Below are 23806 nucleotides of genomic sequence, written 5' to 3'. Positions count from 1 at the left end.
TGTCTCTCACAGGCAGGGAGAAGAAATGTTCGTGAGTACCATGGTCTCATACAAATCTAATCTATGATCTGCAAAACTGCTGAGGATTATTTTTGTGCTCTGAGCCAGTTATTTTAAGTCCCTTTGTATGGCTTTTTTTTAATCTTTAATCCCTCTTCTATTTAAAAAAACAAAAACAAAAACAAAAACAAAAACAAAACCAAAAACAAAACTCTCCAAAAGATTTACTGTAAGGATAGCAGTGAGGGAAGCTAGATTGTTAATTCTAGAGCATTGTCAACCATCTGAATGAGTTTTATATACATTACCACAACCATGCTAAGATTCAACTCAAGGTGATGTATCAAAATCTCTGTCCATGTAGGCATAGAATCATAGAATGGTTTGGGTTGAAAGGGACCTTCAAATATCAGCTAGTCCAATCCCCCTGCTGTGAGGAGGGACATCTTCCACTAGATCAGGTTGCCAGAGTATGTACCTCTCAGAGGAGAAAGCATAGCTATGACAAAAAAGTTGTTGTATTTACTATCAGCAAGAGCCTAAGTTGGACTGGACCTGAGTAACTGAGTATTAGTATGCTTTTTATCCAAGAAGGGTAAATAAATCCTGTACAGTACTACAAAAATAGCATTTTTATGGAACTGGCTTGTCATCCAAGCATACAAGTGACAAATCTCACTTTGAGGATGTCACTTTAACTGAAAAAAAATTTATTCTATACACTGCTCTCAAAGTTTGGATAATAGTGAGTCATGATTTATTAATCCACCTTTATTTCAAAATAGAGGTTTTGTAACATTAGGTTTTTTATAATTATTATTAGCCTTCACGTCACAAACAAGGTTAGGGAGTGGTTTGCAAATAAATGGACGTATGAATGTGTTGTGGAGGTACCATGCCACTGTTACTGATATCAAAGGTTAACAATCTTAAGCCAGACTCCTAAATCCCAAGCCTGGTGAAAAAACAGTTAGGTCCCAAAAGTTCTTTTAACAGTATGTTTGGGTATCAACATTACTGCTTTTTCTATTTGACTCTTCTGAATTAATTTTTTCAAGCTATTTTTTGCAAGAAGAAAATTAAATACATACTCATTTATATAGTTACGTGCCAAAAAAAAAAAAAATCACAAAAAAACCCAGATGATGCTGGAAGTAGCATTCTTGCCTAATTCCTCTAAAACAGGAACTGTTATCTGAGTGTTCGACACTGCACTGTCTTCAGAGAGCGAAGCTCTTCCCATCCATCAAGGACTGCATCAAAAAAGCAAGGGAAATATACTTTATTTGCCACAGTATGCCCTCTTGAAAAGAATTTTGTACTATTTAAAACACTTTCTATTGAAAACTCTTGATATTTAAAAATTAAAATAGTTTTCAATTAAAACTTTTTCAAAATAAAAAATAAAAATAACATTAAAAATATCCTTTGCAACCTGGCAAATTCTAGGCATTTTAATTTTTTTTTAATAACACTTTTTTTTGTGTGTTTTGAATGCTCAGTTTATCAGCAACTTATATTTTGATGAAGAGTAATAATCAGCACTTGTTGGAAAGAAATCTTGGTAAACACAGCTTGTGTGTGAAATAACTTCAGTGACTGGTCTTAACAGTAAGGAGACCAAATTTTCCACTTCATTTATAACACCAGAGTTGTACTCAAAGAAGCTTTAGTTTATATAGGTGGCAACAACTGATGTACCTAATATCTTTGATCTCAGACATGTGCTCTGAAGAAGCTAGTTCTTTATAATAAAAGAACTTTTCAGGGGAAAAAACCCCAAAACCAAACAACAAAAAACTCCATCTCTCCTAAATTAAATATGTGTACACACACGTGTATATAAAACCAGTATGAGTTTTGCAAGCTGCACAGAAAACTGTCATAGAGTTTACACTCATTTTTATTTTACACTCAAGTTATGCTCAAGTGTATTTGAAAACACATTCAGACTTTTAACTCAAGTCCTGAAGGCATAGTTCCCATTATTTGGTATGGAATATTGCAAGTCATACCAGTGTGGATAGCTATGGCATTAGAGTCCGAGGTTATAAGAAGAAAGAGATTACAAGAATAACTACTGAGAAGTGCTAACTAATTAGAACAATATTTGCTTCATCAGAAAATCTCATCTAAAGTGGAAGAAAATACTTCTGAATAATTGTTAAAGCACTTGCACAAAAGTCATATAAACAGGAGGAGAAAATAATGAAAGCAGATGATTTGCAGGCTGATTCAATGGACTGCGCAGAATATGTGCCTTCTGAAGAGAATGGCATGCTTTTAACTACACTGCCTAGAACAGTTTTCTCCTAGCATGTCTTCACAGCTACAATATGATGAATTAGGCGAGAGCCAAAATTTATTAGCCGATGAGAGTGAAAAAGGGTCAATTTCAGCCATAGACACACGGTTTTCATGTTCAAACCATTTTCTCTGTGTTTGCAACATTCCTAATGTGATGCTCAGAGCCATGTCACAGTGTGGGAAGAGGTATTGTTATCCCACTGTATACAATAAAAGATTTGCAGCAAGCCTTAACCATTTTTCCCCTTGACACACATTATGACTTCATGACACTCCAGAATGATCCTTCTCTGAGACACTGCCTAACCACTTTTTCAGCATACAAGGGTTGTGTTTTTTCCCTTGAAATGCTGTTGAGCAGTCTAGTAATGAGCTGTGGATAGGGTCCCTTAGCAAGTCTGTCTTCTAGACAGCTTGAAAATGTCCCTTACTTCTGACACACTCCACCCATACTGCCTGCCCTAGCTTTGTCAACTCTTCCATCTGGCACAGAAAAGTCATCTCGCTTTTCTTTGGTGGCCACTAGAGTTAGCGAATCACAAGACCAGGACTGAACCACATCTCAGAAGCGCTTACTAGAAAGCTAGGAACTCCATCTGCTTCTAGAAAGTTTTGCCTTGTTGGCAAGTACAGAGATATGTATGGCCCTTGGAGCAACATAACCTCTCACTCTTCTTGCAAGCGGTTGCAGGACAATGAGAGAAGTAACTAGGGACTTGACCCTAGTATTGTGAGAACCATCCTTTGAAGTCTAACAGGGAGTGCTTCAAGAAGGGAAGCAGTTCTGGCAGACAAAGTTCAGGTATGGGTGAGTTTGTAAAACCTCATAAATGGCCCTGAGACAGTTTTGGCCCTTTGGCTATGAAAATGAACTATCTGTGTGTTAGATGGTAGAGGATCCTCACAGACATCTGTCACCTCCTGCTTAATACAATAATGGCATACCGCCCTTCCTTTCAGTGGCATACTGGAACAACAGATGAAAACCTGTTTAAATCTTAGTCCATACAGTTTGTTCCTGATACTTCTGACTGCATTCCACCTTTCATAGTAAAGGTGGGATTCTTTTAATCAGGTTTAAAAAAGCAAGGTGTCTAGTTGAAACACCATGCCTTTGTGCCAATGAACAAGACGTGTACATCCCAGAGCCCTCTTTGCCCAGACATGTATTCTAAGCACCTCTAGAGAGTGACCATTTCTCTTCAATGAGCACAGAAAGACTCTAGACAACTACTCTAGAAAAGATTCCTAACATAAAAATGCCAAAAGTTAGATCATACGAACCACGTCTTTAATGTGTAGTGTTGTTTGTCTATTATATATTACAGTACAGCTCATCACCTGGTGGAAGAGGCTGTGGCATTTTTTTGCGCAACTAGCATTTCTTTCTAGGTGGATTTTATGTTGCCAGGAGGGTATTATCAAGACCTGTTCTACCTTCTGCCAGATCACCTCCGACCAGAGGATAGAAGGACCAGCTGTACAGAGCACAGCATGAGAGCAGTCACCAAAGTTAATAGTGGCTGAGAAGGACTCCCTCACTTCTTATGTAGCAAAGGTCCCTCTAACAGGAGGAGGAAACTAATGGGTGGAAGTAGCAAACTTGCTACTGCCTCCCTGGAAGGTATTTGCCAGTGCCCCTGATTTAAGGTGACATGACTTTCTAAGCATGTGTATTTGGTGGGCATCAGCACCCTTACCATGCTCTGTGCAGTTACACTGGTTTGAGGATTGGTACAGACTGCAGGGAGTGCCCCATTGGGAACTCTGGGGACTTTTCATCCAATAAGCCAACTTCTTCAGGTACAAGTCAGTGCAACCTGCCTGCTGTCAAAGTAACCAGCTCAGTAGCCAGACTGATGAAGGATTAAAAAGAGCACTGGTAACTGAAAAAATATTTGCAGTGAATGGCTATCGAAGTTTGAAAAGATCCAAATACTTACAAGACTGGTAGTCTTCTTCTCAGTCATATCAGTGGGAGTAAGGGCTGCAGGATCTGGTCCTATGTGGGTAAGAGCCTTTTTAATTTCCAATTTTTTTTTTTAGGGGGATTAAATAGGTTGGTCTTTCTCTCCCTATGTAAAACCATGATTCATTCATCATGTCAATAGCATCATATTCATAAATATACCACCGTGTCTGGTGTTTTCCACTAAAATTGGCAAATGTACTTAGAAAGAAGTGAAATGAAAATTTCAGGAATTTCCAATTGGGCTTAGCAAGTTGTGAAAGAAGAGTGATGACTGCTATCGATGTAAAGAGTTATGAGCTGCCTGGTTCTTCTATTTTCTGGAACAGCTTAGCCATGGAGTATACCTACTTCACTGCCGCTGTGGCCTGGTCCTGGCCATGGCCTTAATTTTTCTGAGGATGTTATTCATAAATGTTCTCTTAATCAAGCTCAGGCCCAGAATTTTACTGTAGAGGCCAAACTAATTGCCAGGTTACACAAGATGCCAAACCCTAGAAGGTAAAGCTAAAATTTGTGTGTCCTGGCTCAGAGAACCACTATGTTTCAAATCTGAAATAAAAAGTGGGGGTTTACATTTCTTAAATAGTTGATTTTTCCACTCCAACAATTAGAACTCTGTGCTTCTCAAAGAATTCACACTGTGAATAAGTATATCATCTCCTTCATTTTTTAATTTGACCAAAACAAAAATCTATCTCTCTTTTTAAAGGCTTTTTTTTTTTTTTTTTCTTTAAGAGAAAGAAGTAAGGATTTATTCCAAAATTATCCCTGGTTAGCTAGTGTGCATGGTTACCACACTGAAACAGACAGCAGTTTTCTGGGTGAAATGGCATTGCCCCGGGTGCCAAGACCCACATGGAACGTATGCCAAGGACTGTGAAGATTTTTATGTCTCTCCTGCCATCATAAACAGGAATGTTATATCTTTCAACCGGGTAACTGGCATGTTCCCCATTGATTACACCCTTTAATTGAAAAGGGGAGAAATGAATGATTTTCTTTATTCTTTTCACATGTAAAAGCTTCTACAGGATTAGCAATCTTTTGATTCTTGATCAAAATACAGGGTCCAACACAAAATGTTGTGAGGTCTCATAATATCTTAATATTATGTTCATAATATCATAATAATCTCATACTTGAATAATCTCATTGTTAAGGAACAGAAAAGCCATTCAATAAGCAATATAACAACAATGCTGGGGCTTTTAAGTTCAAAGTCTGTTAGCCCTCACTTCTGTGCCTGTGGTAAACATGTCACTCTGCTATTCTCAATCACATGAGTAGGAAGAAGTGAGATGAGGTGATGTGAGATGCAGTGTGCAGACAGAAAAGGTGATGAACCCAAAAGCCTGTATACTTTTTCCCTTTGTATCACCGCTTGGTTTGATAAAAGAAGGTCACAGCTCCCAGCAAACCATGCATCAGGTCCTTGAGTGCAACTCCACATCCCAAAGAGTTCTGGTGCCCGGGCCCACAGCCAGCTCCCTGGTACGGCACAGCCATGCTATCCACTGGCTCAGATGGTTGTCGGTTGTGAAAGAGCAGCTTTGGAGAAAGAGCTGTCTGCCCTTATGGGGCTCTGCCCCTGCTTTGCTCAGGGGCCACTTTTATGCTCAGGCTCTTGCCATGCACCTGAGTTATGTTGCTGGGACACTTGTGCCTGTTTTAAAACTTTCCTAATTTTGGCCCTTATCCCAGCCCACCGATTTGACTTTCTGGCTTGATCTCGGACCTGCCTTGTCACTATGTACTTTTTCATCAGTACTGGCTGGCTGTGGTTACTGTCACTGGACCTGTTTGGATACGGTGAGGAAGCTCCCTTGTTGGTGAGGTCTATGCCCCTGATTACCTTGCTGTGACTCTTGTCTCCTTAAAGAGCAGCCTGTCTTTGCTGCTCCATGATGTCTTGTATCACTTCACCCTTTGATCACCATGGTTTTAAAATACTGCTATGAGAGTGTATGGGATTCTGTGACCTTGAGTAAATGAATATTACTGATTCAGTAGGAATCCTATCCTATCATCAGGAAATATTCACAATCCAGCAATCTACTAGGCAGATGCATTAGACAGATATCTTCATCCTAAAGGAATTAGTCCTACCCACTCCATTCCTCCACAAGGTAAACTTGAAATATTTCATTTATCCTCCAGAGCTCTGAAGAAGGCTATTTTGTGCTGGGAGCATAGCTCAGGACTCTGAAGGCTGGGTCAGATGAGGAAAAGCTGGAAGAGCTTAGTCAATGAAGGAAAAATCTGTAAAAAAAACCCCACCAAAACCCAGCAGAAAACAACGAAAAACACTAATTCTGTTTCCTTTAATATCAAAGCCAAAAGGAACTTTGCCATAGACTTGACTAAGAACTGCTGAATGTAGAAATATGTCCTCATCAGCAATTCTTAATTTATCCTTGCCTATATTCCAGAGTAGTCATCTAACGTTTCGACACGAGGTGCAGGATTGGCTGTGATTGAGTACCATGAGCCATTTACAGCAGGCATGAGTTAGACTTACTCTGTCTCAGAAGCAGGCCGTGTCTGAGTTAGATCTAAAGCACTGATACTGAAGGTTATGTTCTTCTACCAAAAAAGTCTACTCAACACAGCATTGCTTTTCACTGCCCTCTCTGTCTTGAGAAGTGGTGTCCAATCTAAAATATAACTTTAGCAGTGATTTTATATAGATGAATATTGAAATTGCACTTCTAGAAATGCCCAAAGATTAGTTCTAGTGCCTTAAACCACTGTCACATCAGACTCGTTCTCAGCAGTGAAGCCAGGCTCTTGCTCAGTTCTACTTCACTCTCTTTCTTTCTGCCCTTATGGTGCCACCTCAAACCTGCCCTCCCACTACTGCAGGGTTGTAATGAAGCAGAGTAACTAAATTAGGGAAAAGCTGCAGATTGAAAATAATCCATCAGGGAAAATAAGAGTTGGCTAAAAAGGATCAATCAAGAAAGTTTACACGTAATTTTGCCAGAACAATTGAGAGGGCAGTCAGGGAATGGCAATGAGCATCTGGTGTTGGAAGGAAGGTCAAGGAACAGCTTAAATTGATTTTGTCACTGAAAAAAAAATGCCTATGGAACTGTGACACAAGAGCCTAAGTATCATTGACTTCTTCAAGGCTTGCGACTTCAGGCACCGTTTTCAAGATAAAGCTATAGCTCTGTGTTTTAATGAGGTCGGAAATGTTACTCTATTGTGACAGAAATATAGGTATGCATTTGAGCTCAGTATGCAAACTGAAATAAACCCTTTAAACAGTCAATTTCCCTCTCTCCATTTTTCAAGATGCCTGAGAACAGGTTACAAAATCCTCATCTCTGCTTTAATTCAGAACATTTGTGAATATCAGCAGTGGACTGTTACTGCTGTGGAGTATTGCATGCAATATACATCACTTCCATGTACACTTACATAGCTAATTCGTAACATTAGACACTATAAACTGCATGGTTGAATGGAAAATCGAAAAGTCACATTGCTTTTTTCTATGCAGTAAAAGATTCTGGTGGACAGTTCAAAATTCGAACTACAATAAAAAGAATGCATTTTCCATGAGGATTCTGTTAGGAAAGCTCAAACATAAAAGTACATAAAAGCGTACAATGAGGGAAATGAAAGACACTTTTGAAGTTAAATGAATAGTTATATGACAGATGACGGTTTGGTTTATTCACTCAACTCTGTAAACATACATGATATTATAATAATGGATGAATATGAAAACACTGTCTTGTGATTCTGGATAAGCATTCAGAACTGTCAGTTCTCATCCAAGTTATCTGGATCATTTGGGCATGGAAAAACTGGGTGGGGAATTGCATGAGATCAGGGAAGAAAAAAGGAAATCTCATGAGAATAGAGCTATGAGGATTGCTGTTTAAGATATTTTGGCAGTTTCTCAACCCAGAAGCACACAGCAAATGAAAACCAGCAAAAACAAACTCCAGATACTGTTGGGAATTAACTGAACCGTCAAGAACATGGCAGTTTCTGGGACCCTACTCACAGATAGAGAGGGCTTGTGGCATGCCACCCTCCAGTCAGCTGCTCACAAAATTGTACAGGGATGGTGTTTACTGCTGACTCACGCTGGCAGACAGACCTTATTTATTCCAAGCATCATATAAAAGGATTTGGAGTGTGTTGTTGGAACAGTGGAAACTTGCAGCTGCAACAGAGGAATCCCCCAGAGAAAGCTCCAAGAACAGTTAAGCTTGAAAAGAATAGTTGGGCTCTGTCCTTATGGCGGCTGTTGAAAAGCCAGAAGCCAGCAAGGGGGTATGCCTCAACCTGCAGCAGGTAGAGTCTGTTCAGAAAAGGGAGGTAGTTTTAGCTGCTTACAAACACTTTTCTGACACATATCACTCATGTCTAAAAAACAGATGAATCATTTGAAAAAGAAGAGTCTGCTTATTTGTTGTCTACTCTAACCTTTTGCATCATGCCAGCACTGATTTTATTAGCTTCAGTTGCTCTCCCTCTGATGCAATCTTTTATAGTGCTGGAGAGGGAACTTTGAACGAACACACACAGACACACACACAGACACACTCATGTTTATATTGTTTTACACTTGTCCTGCACTGAGTACAAATTATTACAAGAAGTATTACAAGGAGACTCAGAATCTGAAGGTGTCCCCTGGCAAGCTAGTAACTTTCCAGTTTGGTCTTCAAGATCTGCTTGGATCTCCTGATAAGTATCCTTCGCAGAAGGAACTGGCATAAAAGGAATTCATCCTTACATTGGGCATATTCTTAAGTGGCACAAGTTGGCACAGCCCCAATAACTCTGATGGAGATACCCAATTTACACCAGGTGTGCAGAAGCCCAGTGGGTTTTCAAGGAGTACATTAAAAAAACCTCCCACTAACAAGGTGAGATCATATGTTGGCATAGTCTCAGAACATAAAAGGTCTAAAAGACCAAGCTGACGTGTTAAACCACATTACAATGAATAATAAACTCTCTAGGTAGCATACAGCTAGTAAATACATACCAAAAAAAAATTTGACAGACGTCCACCAGCCAGCTGTGTGCTCTTCTGCCTCTACCATCAAACATAGCCAGCAGAGTCAGAGCTCTTGGTCTCAAGGATCAGCAAGACTGGGGCTGCTCTGAAAGGGAGAACAAGCCAAGAGCCAGGGACAACCCCAGCACAAGCACTGATGGTGGCCTCGCCACCCAGGGCACAGTACCAGAGCATCTGAAGGACCAAGTCAGAGCAGGATGCTGATAACAGGTTCCATCAGCAGCCTAAGGCAAGGCAAGACAAGGTGATGAGTCAGGTCGACCCATGTCCAGTCAAAAATAGCAAGATAAGGCCAGAAGCAGGAGTAGAGACAAAGCTACCTACAGCATTCATCTAGAATCCTTCAAGAAAATTCCATGAGTAAGCAAGCACAGACAGGATTGGACACACAACGGGACCAGGAGTTTAAATGGAGCTGCTGGGGCAATGGACAGCAGGAAGGTAGGTGGAGGCCCCAGTGCGGCTGCTCAGGGAAATTAAGGCTTTTTGGTGCCCTCAGGGCATGGACACTTGGGTTACAACAGTAGACAAATCTTTATATGAAACTGTGACACAAACCCAAAGCAAGCCAGCAAAAATACGCTTCTAAAAATTTGTCTCTCTCCAGAAAGGGCAAGGTGTTCTGCTCCTAAGTTTGATGAAAGATTCATGGTTTAGAAAAACTTAATGCAAAAAAAAAAAAAAAAAAAGGTCAATTTGAAAAGTGTAGGCACAGCTAAAACCACATTAGTTTTAGGCTATTCACCACATTCCCAAGTCAATCAGCACATAAATGTCATGGAGCAGCAGACAGGGACTGTATGCATTTAGTCTGAGCTTCTAGTGTTTAGTACTTTTTTTTCTTTCATAAAACTAAAATCAGGTACAGCTTAATGAAATAGTCATTTGATGAAACTTGACAACCATTTCTATTATTTGGATCTAAAATGAAGTTTTTCTCATGCTTATGAACAGGCATTACAGTTTCTTACGATGACAGAACAATGGGCTACACCTTCATTATCACTATTTTTAGATGCATGGTAAGTTAATTTATTGTTAAATAAAACTTGAATGCTATCTCATGATATAGCTATCAATTTTAAGAGTTGCTTGAATTTGAATGAGAAAGTCTCCTCCTCCTCCTTCGAAAAAAAATATCACAACATGTATTTCATGCAAATGGAGACTGTCATTTAAGCTCCTGCTGGCAGGTGATTGCAGTACTTTCAAAGACAGACATCTAAATCAAAGGAGCAAGGAGAGGGAGAAGAATAATCTCCTAGCCATTATGCTATCTAATATTGATATAAAATTATTGAAGGCGTAACTCAGAAGAGCTAAACTACAGGATACATACTCCCTTCAAGAGTGCCTTGCGTAAGAAGCAAATCTGAAGACACTTGATTAAGAATAGCAGGTTTTACTTCTATTTGTACCTCCTGAAAAGGATTATATGAACCAGGACAGATGATCTGAGGACATGAATAGAGATCTATGCAGCTGGAGCCCAACCATCATGTAAAATATCCCTGAAATATTTACTTTAGGCTGGCTGGAAGGAACTATGTTTCACCTTGCTGAAGTGGATCATAGCATGTCAGCAGGTGACTACATCATCTGGAACATCATACTGTAACCAGATTTAATAGCAATGTGTGACTCTTGATTGAACTTATGACTACAAGGCAAAAGACAAAGAGGCCACAAAAATCTCCTCTCAAAATACCTGAACAGAATTAGCGAGGAATTTGACAATGAAGTACTTTTTTTGTTGGCAAATATCTACACTTCGAAACTTCAGCTTTGATGAAAATGTTCACAGATTCTAGAATAGAATTTCTGGTCAAAATAAGTAAGTGAACAAAATTAGCCAGTATTTAGGAGATACAAGTCCAGATTCAGGTTCTGTTTTCAGGCAAGGACATAATGCCAGATTCCAATGTCAAACAAGATCCCCCAAATTACAGGGGAGCAGGGAATCAACTGGGGTCTACTATGTCTTGTGTGAAATCATTCTCTCCAACACACTACAAATTCCTCCTCTCAATTGTAGTTTGAGAAATTGTCATTTCTATGTTTACTTAACTATCAGTTACTCAGGGGTCTCTCTTTATGAAAAAAAAAAAAAAAAATCAAAAGATTTTCAGTCTCTTCTGGCATGAAACTAAATCAAATGCCAAAACACCTACTAATTTTCAAAATGAAAACCACTGTTTATCAACAAGTTGTGTTACAGGAGAAAGTCTGTTGATTCTGCTCAAGCCAGAGAGGTGTAAGGGCCCAGAGAGCTTCTCCCCTGCCAGAGGATGGGCTGCCTGGGCTCAGGGCTAGCCTAGACACAGCACAGCCGAAGGCAGCCCCCTTCCCTGGGTGATGTTGGGGAGCAGCTTCCAGACTGCTTTGCTGGGAGGCAGCAGTCAAGACCCATCCCCTTCCTGTGGGAAATGCTTTGAAGCTGAAACTCTAAGTGCCTGGACCCTGCCTGAGCTACTGCTCCAGCCTAGGTATCTTCTTTTCCAAGTTCATTTTTAGACACCGAATTTGTGAAAAACTGCCATCCCTTTGCCTGAATTTAAGACCCTCTAGAAACTGACTATGGACAAAGTCCTAAGATAGATTTTTGCTTCCAAAGTGATTCTACCAAACAGGCATTTATATAATTCTGAGGTGATTTTGCATATCTCTTTTGCTGTCAGAATATTGATATGGTGTGTGTGGGGAAAAAAGGCATTGCTGGTTTGTTTGTTAATTTAATGAATTAATAAATTAATTTAATAGCATTTTTTCTAATGAACTGTCACAGCTGATGTAATTTCAAACAAAGTTGTGATACTCAACATGATTATTGTTTTGGAGACAAAGTAAATCAGGTTGTAGAAGCTGTTCCCTACAGCACATTAAGGAGATATCTCCTGCCCTGTAGTCATCCAGCACTGGTGTGTTTCTAGGAGCACTCACAAATCCAGATGTGGCTGTTTCCAAAGGAAACACTGATGGACCTTTTGTGTTGTTTCTAAGCCATCCACAGGCAGTGACTTTAACTATTCTCACCTGAGGTGAGATAGGAACATTTCCTTCAAAGAAACAATATGTGGGGGCTTTTTCCCCAACTTGGAATATGTCTGCCCACACAAATTCCATCTTGATTAAATAAAGCCACATATACCAAAAATTTAGGGGAAAAGAATAAAAACCATAATGCTATTGGGTTTTACACTTTCTTACAGCCAATCACAGCAAAAAAACCACTGCAGAATTAGTGATGTATGCGTTACAGCAGTTTAGCGCTTCAGCCAGTTGTGTATGTGAATCCTTGTGGTCGTAGATGGATATAATGATCCCTTTGACAGGACCAGAATACAATTATTTCAAATACTGTAAATATATTGTGGCCCTCTCACCTCTGACAGCTGAGATGATGGTGGTCAAGATACCTGCCATGCAGAAGCTTTCAGAGTGGAATTGGCATTGATTTGAATTCTCTTACCTCCTGGTGGTTTTCTTTATCCCCTTGATTACTATGCTATTGTGCTCTCATATCTAATAGGAAGAAAAAAAAAATTCTGTCTCTTAGGAATTCTTTGCAAATCTCAAGCATTTTGCCAGGACAAGGATACAACTTTCTACTCAGCTTTACATTTATCCCTTTCAGGTTTTTTTCCCCCAACTTGTTTTGAAACCAGCATGTTTTGCTTAAAGCATTGATATGGCCTTGCCAGACATGATGATCATTTGCCCTCTTTCATTGCCAGTTGCTGCACCTGGTTGAATTTTGTGCTTCTACTGAATGCCTGGCCTAGAGCCCAAAGACCCAGTGTTATCCCTCCCCTGAGTGGAACAGAGTTAATTACTAGTCCTGCAGAATAACAGGAATCCCACAGGATTCCTGTTACAATAAGAAATCATAATAATTTTACCATCTGCGGAAGTTTTTTGAACCACAGCAGTCCAAATGCAAGATTTCTGATGCAAGTCCACCAGGTATTCACAGTTTTTATTTAATTAAAAACTATAGAAGCTTTTACTCCACTGGCTCTGAGCATGAGAAAAGCTAAATTACCCATGCTTTCAAAACATAGAAAGATCAAATTAATCTCAGGTTGCCATGGAAGCAGATTGTTGTGCCAATAGCAGATCTCTGTAGTTGCAGATAATTAACCTTAATTACCCTGGCGTGCTATTACCGAAAATATTTGGTTACCTATGATGCTTGCAGTGCATAAGATTGACAATTACACTCACTTTGGGCTGTGTGGTTTGATAGCAAAACATATTTCACAAGTAGAGTTGACACAGACATTTGATTGTGTAGCATGACAGAATTTTAGCAGCCATGGTCTGTCTAACAGTTCATTTTCTAATATCCCTGCATCTGAACAAACTGAGCTCTGCATGCTGAGGCAAAATATTAAAAAAAAAAAAAAAAGTGGTAATTTCCTTTAATAATTGTGAGATATTTTGCCAACAAATATACAGTACTCATCAACTAATTCTCCTTCTTTACTAGCCTGGCAGAATGAAGAGGTAAACAAATTTTCCAAGTTTGAAATACGAACATGAAAAGCCTGACAATCAAACCCCTTTTTTTCTTCAATATGAAAAAAATATATTTACATTTAAATGATAGTGGGATAGTGACAGAAGAACAACAGAAGCCACAAAGCTCCCAGCTAATGCCAACAGCTTGCCTACTGCCATTCTGAAGATCTCATTCTTTTCTGTTTCTGTTTTCCTCCTTTGCATAATACTGCATTTCAAAGGCTGGCATTTCAGTCTTAACCCCAAATTTTTATGGCTTATGCAGAATTGTAATATAACTTTTATGTGAAATAAAGAGGCTTGTGAGAATAGAGTTAAAGCTACTTTTTTAGTGCTTAATTTCCTTCTTTTTCTTGGGATGGGGAGGATCCAGTAACAGAAAGAAAGAGCAAGCTTGGGATTCAGATCACATTGCTATTGACTTCACACAAAAGATGGATCACCTACTGATGTTAGTGTGGTATTTTAGGTGCTTGAACTCTCTTTATGTTTTCCTCTGTTTTCTAAAGAATTCCGAGCAGCAGCTGAGATTGTGCTTTGTACTGCATTCTGTAGTTTGACCTGAGGATATTACTCCTCAGATCACTCTCACCTCTCTGCCTGAGGACCTTTATTACAACTTTTTGTCCTTTCTTGCAAAATAAGCACTTCTGAGCCCCTCCCGCTGGGTGCCAGGATAACTTACTCCTTCTCATGGCCACAATACAATTGTCAATTGTAACATTCAGGCCCCCAAAATACCAAAACTAATCTACATCTTTAATCTTAATGAGAGGAGGTTCAGTCTTGTCTTAGAGTGCCTATCAATTTTTTCATGCATTTCAGCACATTCCTCAGATAGTTCTGATGATTTTGTAACGAATATGGTAAGCCTCAGAAATGAACTCAGGACTTTCTTTTAAAAGCTGTGCTATTAATACGCTATTGGTTTTATGACATTATGGTAAACTCTAGTTACAGGTTTCAAATTCTGAAATCAAATCAGAATATGGGAGGAGTGTTAGAAAGATTCTAGTAAAAGCCTTGTCAAGAGTGGAAAACTTATCTGCCACTCAATATTGGAATCAAAATGAACACAGCTGGCTGCTGTTTAGACATCTAAACTAAGTGTTGATGAGAATAAAACATATTTACAACTGTGTTATGGGATAAATATTGAATATGTTTTGCCTTTGTCTATGTTTGCAGTGAAATTATCTTCAACATTGGTTGACATGTAGTTTTCAAAGCCAGGCAAAACTGAGAAAGACAGACAGTAAATAATGGTGAAAAAACCTGAAATGCATCCAAGAAACTACACTAACGCAGAACCATTTTCATTTTGACCTTTGATACTTTCATTGGAAGGTAACACACAGTATTGTAGCCAACCACTTCTGTGGTTCCATCAACTATTTTAAATGAGGAAAGATCATTAGGTCACTAGGACCAAGTCTTTTAATCCATTTCTCACATATTTCTTCCACAGAAACAAATGGAGTTAGTTAGAATATGAAGAACTGGCTTTAGAATTTGACCCCTATTTAGGTCTTCTCCCTTCTTGTTCACCAAATTCCCAGTGGTCTAATCCACAAGTCAGCTCTTCAAGGAATATTTTTGGTGATGATCTACAAATACAGATGATTTACACAAAGAGGAAAAACTGAATGCTTTAAAGTCTTAAGGCTGAGTTCTGACTTAAGCAAAGAAGTCTCATTTACAGAGGAAAACCGGTCAGCTATTGTGACATAAATTATTCTATAATACCAGAATATCTTAAAGTAGATGTCATTCTGAAATGGAAGACGCTTGCATCCCAGAATAACTAATATACTTCTAAAATTGAATTATTATTTGAAAGAAAAGACCTCTAAGCCAGAATGGCTCAGAAGTAGTCTTTGAAGAAGCATTTTTTCTTCTGTAGTTATTCCAGCCATAGTCCTATGAAGATAAGCTCTTCTGTAAATAGGAGTGGTGTCTCCAGTATTCTATATAGGCAGAGATCTTTGTTTCTGACTTTCTTGGGCAGATTCCTTGTTCTGTTACAACAGTGTGGTTGTAGAGACTCAGGGTTCCTGTGGTATAAAAGCAATATACAGATTGACAGACATGTCAGAGCATGTAACATCTTTGGGGCAAGGATCTTGTCATTGTCTAATGTTGTACAATAGTGGGGAATAGAAGAATTTGGATTGTAATCAAACAGTGCGATAACTGCAACCTGAAGGAAGTAGCATTTATGCAAATAAAATTATTTGTGTTGGGTGTGGTGCTGCCCATTTTTGTTCCTTTCTCATGAGTATCCATATGAACACAGTTTGCTGCCAGGAACATTCTCCATAAATTTTAAGGAGCTCTAAGAGAATATTCATAAGAAGCAAACTCCTAATTCAGACAGGCTGAATGAATTCAGAATGCTCATTCAGTACAGACCTACCTGAGACCAAACAATGCCATATGACTCATGCATCCAATTAAAACTGGACAACAAAGGTCAAATTAGTTTTCAACAGGGAGCTGCTATCTAAGACATCTATGGATGTGGCTTTACAGAACAACTAAGCAACAAATGAATTGACGAACAGTCAAAGTCTCTCATGGGTGTGCCACAAACATTAAGAGAGACTAAATTAGGTTATTAGGGATTGTTCACAAAGGAATAATAAAACACTTTACAGCAAGCTGTCGTTTCAGACAAATAGGAGAATTGGAGGCTGAGAAAATATAGATTTGTGCAGAGTGATACAAAGAAAGCCTGGCTTCCAGCAGCCTTGCATCTCATGATTGAATTCCTTGGTGTTTCAAGAGAGAGAGGAGGTCATAATGGATCCCTTTCCTCAGAGAGGTTTTTTCTAACCATTGTCAGGAAACTTAGTTCAAAATTCATATGACTAAGACTGCTACTCCATGTCTATGCTCAGCTCATGATTTGTTAGCTGACTTAAAAGAGCACTACGACTGTAATGGACAAAAACAAATACACGCTTTTGAAGCTGGACTCAGATGCACCAATGAATAGTGCACAGCATAGGAGAGACCTGGTTTGAATGACATTCCTCCCATGGATGCTTAGGGCCAAGGCTGCTCTGCGTTTGCTTGACCCAGTTCTCATTTGTGCTGACATACAGTCATCCATGAACCCTCCATAAGTTAGTTAAATTTCTTTTTGAGAAGTACAACTCATTCTAAGAAAGAGCTGAATTAAGGTGTAAAAAATGTGTATTTCAAACAGATAAATTTATGGATCTGAACTCTGAGCTGGCATGACCACAAGCCTGGGAATGAGATATTACTGCTCTTGGGAGAGAGAGAGTGTTGATTTTCTGTTGGGTATTTCTAAGCATTAATGTTCCAGGCAGGAGAGTCTTTCATAGTTATTCATTAGGTCGGTTGCTTCTTGGGAGGGCAGTTAATCCCTCGCTCACCTCCATGTTCCCTCTTTTCCTCTCAGCCTCCCGTAGAGCTGTCTCCAGCCAGCCAGGATGCTCTGCCTGGGTGTTACCAGATGAAAACTCAGAGCATTCATCCATATGCTTTCCTGTAAAAGTGTACAGAAGAGCAGGTATGACGGAAAGGTTGCAAGATTACAGATCTAGAGAGGGAGAGGAGTGCTGAAGTGGTTTTGCTCACGGAGGTGTTTTGAAACATGTTTTGTACCACCTACCAGAGCTGCGCCTGGGTATCCTGTTGGACAGGTTCCATTTTCTTCAGTATGTGCTTCCCTAACAAATTTATAAGGCTACCAGAGGCCTGTTAGCTAGAAACAAATCTCAAATTGTTATGATGCTGCAGCTATTTGCTCTTTATTATGGAAATAAATCAAAAGCAGACTTTCAAAAAAAACCACACCCATAGCTGGAGTAACAACTGCTGGGTTCTTGAAGATGCCAATGCCCCAAAGTCTTTAGCATTTCAGTGTATGTTTTGGCCACTGGAGACTCAGTTTTTCAATTAAGGATCAAAAAACCAGCTTCGGGTAAATTTCTCAACCTAGACAATGAGATTCTTGTTCTTCATGAAAAATTGTATTTATTTAAGCTTTAAATTTGTGTTCATATTTACTTTTAAAGAGCACTGTGGTGCTGGAACTGGGCCGTATCATGTTTATAAAAAAATTAAGGGAACCTGATTGAAAACGGAGGAAGAGACTCACATGAAGATGCTGACAATTATGTATCATAGGACAAGTAGCCCCTGGGAGATGGGAAGTTCAGCTCAGCTGGAAGTCAGGGCTCTTTTGCTTTTCTGCTGCCTTGTTTGCTGGGCTAAGGAAACATATTCCTTGACCTACCCCAGTCACTAGCTCCTTAGAGCCTACGGGGAACGCTTTGTCTCCCTGTCATTGCCAAATAGAGAAAATAATGGGAGGTGGGTTTTTTGGTTTTTGTTTTTGTTTTTGTTTTTTTTTCATCAGGTAACGGGGCAACAGGAAGAATAATCCTATCAGTCAGAAAAGTAGGTATATTCAGAAATCCATATTAGAGCAGCTCTTTGGCTTCATATGCTGCATTCAGGAATAGAAAGGCTTCACTGTAGTATATGTAGTTGCTAGTGAAGCAAACCAGGTTTTAGTTACCTCTGCTGTAATGAATGCAGGCCACCTCCCGTCATAGGAATGTTAATATTGCACTATGAACTGCAAATCATTTAGCTGATTTTGACGCATTTTCAAGATGGCTCTTCCAGTTTACGGAGAAACCTCTGGTTCCCCTCCAAGCCTTTGCCAATCTACAGCAGTAAAGTTGAACCAGTCATCTCCTTTTTCACTTTTTGTTTAAAACTATTTTTCCAGTCATTTTCCAGTAAGAACTGGAAAACTGCAATGTCAAAGGAACATTGTCTCACACAGTGGTCAAAAGTGGAAGAGAGAGAGGCTAATTTATTTACAAATATTATGAGAGTCTGTGATGTCAGTGGGTGTAATACAGCAGAATTAGGAAAAAATATTTTCACCTCCATTTTAAACTCAAGAAATCTGAGTATGCAGATGCTTACCAGAACCAAATAAAAGCACACAAAAATTTGTGTACTGGTTAACTCTAAGATTTATCAAAGCCCATTAACCCTTTCCTATCTTCAAATATTCAGCCTGCTTATAAACAAAATACTTTGCTCAGCTTTGGTAGCAAATATTGCAAAACTCCACTTATATGGGATTTCAAGCCCTGCTTCTTGATGCAATTATTAATATCTCAAATATTTTAACATATAAAGTATAGTTCTCATTTGTAGGCCCTCAGGAATTCCAGGTCCTTTGCATACTTTCCACTATCCATGTGAAATGTTCCAGTATCCATATGAAATAAATAAGGAGATTGTTGCTGTGGAGAAGTCAGTGTTGAGTGACTAGAAGTAGATAGTTAGACTATATTTAATACCTGGCACCAAAAGAAAATATCTGATTATCTGCGTCATTGATTGCACATTCTCTGACTACTATAGTTAATGAGGCAGGCAGGTTAATGTGTACCTTGCTACACTTTAAGAAACAAGAGCCTTGTGAAGAGATGCTAAGGAGACTGGAACATCGAAGATGCTAAAACATAAACAAGAAAGGTCAGAATGTGGACTGTACAGACTAGCTTCCTGTCAACTGAGATTTTTTCAAGGGGGAAGGAGCTTGTTAAAGTTTTTTATTCTTTAGTATAGAATAGTGAACATGCTGAAAAATACTTTTTTCAGAATACTGAAAAAAATTTGTGCTTTCAAAACTGTTTGCTGGACAGAATATGCTTATTCAATAGTGGGGTAATTCCCTTCTCTACTTACAATGTCCCTTCACTTTCCAAATTATCCTAATTTTATTCAGCTTTTTCATAATGGCAGATCATTTGCTAAAAAAAAAAAAAAATTATAAAAAATTTTCTGTACTACAATGAAGGATGTACAGTATCCACAGTGTGACTTTACATTTAAAAACTGAGCAAGGTCAAAGAAATGTTTTCATTAAGTTACAGTGCAATTGCCTGTATTAAATAAGCCTACACCCATAGTCTCAATATAGCTTTGATGGATCTTCTTAACAAAAGTGATGGCAAGCATGAATTTGCAATCAATGTGGATATGAAAGCTAGCATTAAACAGACTCTTAGTTTCCATAGTAGTTTACATTTTCTTGATATACTCTGCCTGAATTTTCTAAAAGTTTTCTATGGGATTTAGATTCAAAATATTTCAACCTTATTTTTGAAATTTGTAAGTCTTATTTATATAGATGTACTGTAAAGAATTATCACATACTGACTACTTTATCCTCTTTTGCTCTCACTTCCTGAATATAAACCCAAGTAATTTATTTAAATATAATTTATTTCCATCACAGTCTCTTTATTCTTGATGATTTAAATCCCACCACTTTTAAAGATGCTCAATATTCTTACTCATCACTATACTGTTAGTTGAGTAAACCGAACATATTCTGTGCATTAAATGTTTACTGGTTATTTATAACTTAGCTGTAAGTCTCATCTAATGAGAAGAAGCCTCAAGGAAACAGATACATTTTCTTTCTGAAGGATAAATAATTTAAGAATGAGTTCAGTGTTAGGTCATTTTCTAGTCACAGTCCTGATTTAAATACGTAAACCTTCTGGTTGTGAAAAGTGTTATAAGATTTGCTGTCAGGCTATTTCTTTTTTCTTCCTTTCTCATAACTACATATTGTTTAGATATCTTGGAAATAAGGAAGATGAGAAAAGTAAGGAAATACCTCACATATTCTTAAAAAAAAGCAGCTAGCAGTAAATCTAACATTAGATGCAAGGTAGATGCAAACACTACAACTGTTTGCATTTGCTTTGTTCTTTAGCAATTTTCACAGAAGGGTGATTGGCAAAGAAGCAACCTACAAAACAGAAAGCATATACTTTATTATAAAATTCACAGCTCTGTTCCTCATATATGACAAGTCTCTAATAGCTCTGCTACCAACCAGGATGCCTAAGAGGCTAGAATACCGCTGTTACTTGGAATCTCACAGATTCAGTTTGTGGTTTCCATCGCTTCTCTAATCCCTCCATTTGACAGGATAGACAAATAAATCAGAAAAGATTGAAAGACCATGTTAGCTGAAAATTTACAGTTTAATGCTGGAGTCCAACAAATTACTAGCTAAAATTTCAGTTTCTTTTTAAACAAACAAACAAAAAAATACAACATAAAATAAACCTAAAGTACCAACATGAATATTAAAAAGATTGGAATTGAACAGCTAGGTGATGCATTTCACAAAATAATATTTTTCTGCCTATTGTGTTTATTGATGGTAATAATAATATAAGCAGTGGTAATATTTTGATTATGTGTTATAAAAAGGGGCTAACCAGTATGGGAATGCCATTGTGTAACATACTGTACAAACAGAGAGGGACACAATAACATATTGCCCCATGGTATGTACACTGCCCAACAAAAATTATTTCTATGCTTTGCTTTCTTCTGAAAAAATGCTGCTGAATGCAAATGGATGATACCATGTGCTGGCTTTTCAAACTGAGGCACGGATTTCCAAAGCAGTGTGATCTTGAGCCCACTAAATTGTATGAGAACAGGTTCTACATGTTTTCTCAGTATAACATGTTGACAGAACATCACACAGATTTTAAGACTAGAAATGAAGTGATTGTGTTGCAAGGTTTTACACGTTAATTTTAAGTCATAGGCATGGATAAATAGGTCCTTAGTGTTCATATCTTTCACTTGTGGCTGAAGCCAATGAGCAGACAGTGGTACCTGATTTTATGATGCAATTCAACTCCTGCAGCCATGGGATATTTTTTTGTGATTATTGCATTATGGTCCCTGCTCTCCTCACCTCTTATTTGAAGGTATTAACACTAAAGGTCATAGAATCAAAAGACAAATAAAAGAATGGTAAATTTTTTTTTTAATCTCATGATTCATAATTCTATCTTATGATTCTGGGAGGATGGACTTATTTTTTGGACATTTAGATTTGGCCATACAGAGAATTAGTGTCTATATGTTGCCATATGGAATTACATTATGTTGGGAAGGGACACTGCATCTTTCTGCAGGCTGGAACTTATGCTGCTAAAATGCCACAGATGTCTGAAGGGAATCTACACCTCTTGATCAATGCCTAGAACTAGTTAATTATAAGAAAGCAAGCAAGCAAGCAAGCATGTGTAATTATAATGGCCATGCTGAAGCAAGTAGGTGCATAGAGTATGAAAGGGAAATCCATTGGGCACCCAATTTCTCTTCAAAATGTGCCTAGAGGAACAGCAGACGTAACTGGGTCATTTGACCACATAAATATGAATGGAAGACCTTATAATCTGGAAGGAGAGGAAAGCTGTCTGGCTATCCGTTATCCAGTGGCTTGCAAGTATGGAAGACTGGACTCAGTATCCTCCTGGGTGGTTCCTCCAGATGTTCTGTGGAGAGTCCAATCCTACCTGTCCGTGGCGTTGGGTGCTTTCGCCCACCAATTTATAGATCACAGAAGGCTTGCCAAATACATCTGATGAGCATCCTGAGTTCTGCTTCTTCCAACCATGAAGGTTTTTGTTTGGGGAGCCATACTGGGCTTTTAAGAACTAGGGCTGTGTTTCAGCCTGGATGTTTGATATGAACTATGGACTCTGTTGGTTAGCCTGGTGGCCTGGCAAGTCATGGTTACAGAAGCAGCTTCTTTCCAAAGAAGGCAGTTTGTCCTCTGTGTGTTTCTGGTACTGCTCCGTGTATTCCTAAGAATGTTGAGCCTCTTAAGGCCTTTTTTGGGGAAGAAGAGTGATAACACATCAAGGACTATCAATCCAGCTATTAGATAAATGATCAATTTTGTTTGAACCAATTCAATGCCCATTAATTCAGGTTTCATTGTGGATTGACAACTGACTGCGCAGTGACCGACTGCAAAAACTGGAAGCTGTTGATCTCAAAAGATGACCAAAGCCAAGTTTTTTTGAAGAAGATTTTTCTTCCCACAAAGCTAATGGAGTATTTTCGTGACTTTGATTTTACTCCAATAGTTGTTAAAAAAAAGACCTTGCAGCATTGAGAAATCAAAGTGAAATGGCCTCAAGCTACTGCAAAACTAACTAGGTTGATTTTGTCACTCAAATTTATGCAGACACAAAAAAGAAGAAAAATCTCAGTTAAAAAAAATAGTAAGCCACCTTTTATATGGTCATGTTACCTAATTTAAGCATTTACTATGATAAACACAGATGCCTTTTTGTTGTTTTCCTGTATGGGTTTGAACATGTATGGATCAAGGTATGGGTCAATCCACAGTGATGCATGGACCTTGCTCCATCCATGTTCTGTTCAACATAAGATCAGTGCCTATGACTTATAATACTTATAATACCTCTTACTCATTCACATTGTAAACAGGATCTAAATTCTAGCTTTGGTAACAAAAAAAAATGAAATTAACTCTGAGTATTTGCATAGATTTTGTGTTAAATGCATTATCTTTCTATTTAGCCTGACAACAGGCCAAGTGTTCATAGAATCATAGAATACCAGGTTGGAAGGGACCTCAAGAATCATCTGGTCCAACCTTTCTTGGAAAAAGCTCCACCTAGACAAAAGCTCTGCCTAGACATGATAGCTCAGCACCCCATCCAGCCGAATCTTAAAAATGTCCAGTATTGGGGAAAAACATGAAGATGTCTGTTTTGTGCTCCTATGGAGGGATGGGATAGCTTGGATCAGGGATATTCACATTTCACATCTCTGAGAAGAAGAAAATAGTTGTTTATTGAAAATGAGATATTCGTAATTCAGAAGATCTACCATTCATTTGTCCCAATATTTTAGGGTCAGGCAAGCAATACTGCACCTCACCAAATGGAGCATAATATGAACAGCAGCTGAAGCACACAGTTCTAGCTTTTTCTTGTAAGTATAAGTCATCAGCTGTAATAATGAACAGTTGACAAGTGATAGTACATTAACAAAATAAGCCTCCATATTTCTCTGCTAATAGCCCCCTACCTATGCCTCTTAAT

General features: G+C 38.5%; 1 long non-coding RNA gene across 1 annotated transcript; it reads left to right on the top strand.

The window, feature by feature from the left end:
• The first annotated feature begins 9631 nt into the window (after positions 1–9631).
• Positions 9632–13892, top strand: LOC142602933 (uncharacterized). Its single transcript, XR_012836792.1, has 3 exons — positions 9632–9764; positions 10278–10345; positions 13813–13892. It is a non-coding gene; the product is annotated as an uncharacterized LOC142602933 (long non-coding RNA).
• Positions 13893–23806: the final 9914 nt, after the last annotated feature.

The sequence above is a fragment of the Balearica regulorum genome, chromosome 1 (assembly GCF_011004875.1).
Source record: "Balearica regulorum gibbericeps isolate bBalReg1 chromosome 1, bBalReg1.pri, whole genome shotgun sequence".
NCBI classification, from domain to species: Eukaryota; Metazoa; Chordata; class Aves; order Gruiformes; family Gruidae; genus Balearica; species Balearica regulorum.
The sequence above is the reverse complement of the archived record's forward strand: the minus strand, read 5'-3'. Positions and strand labels throughout refer to the sequence as shown.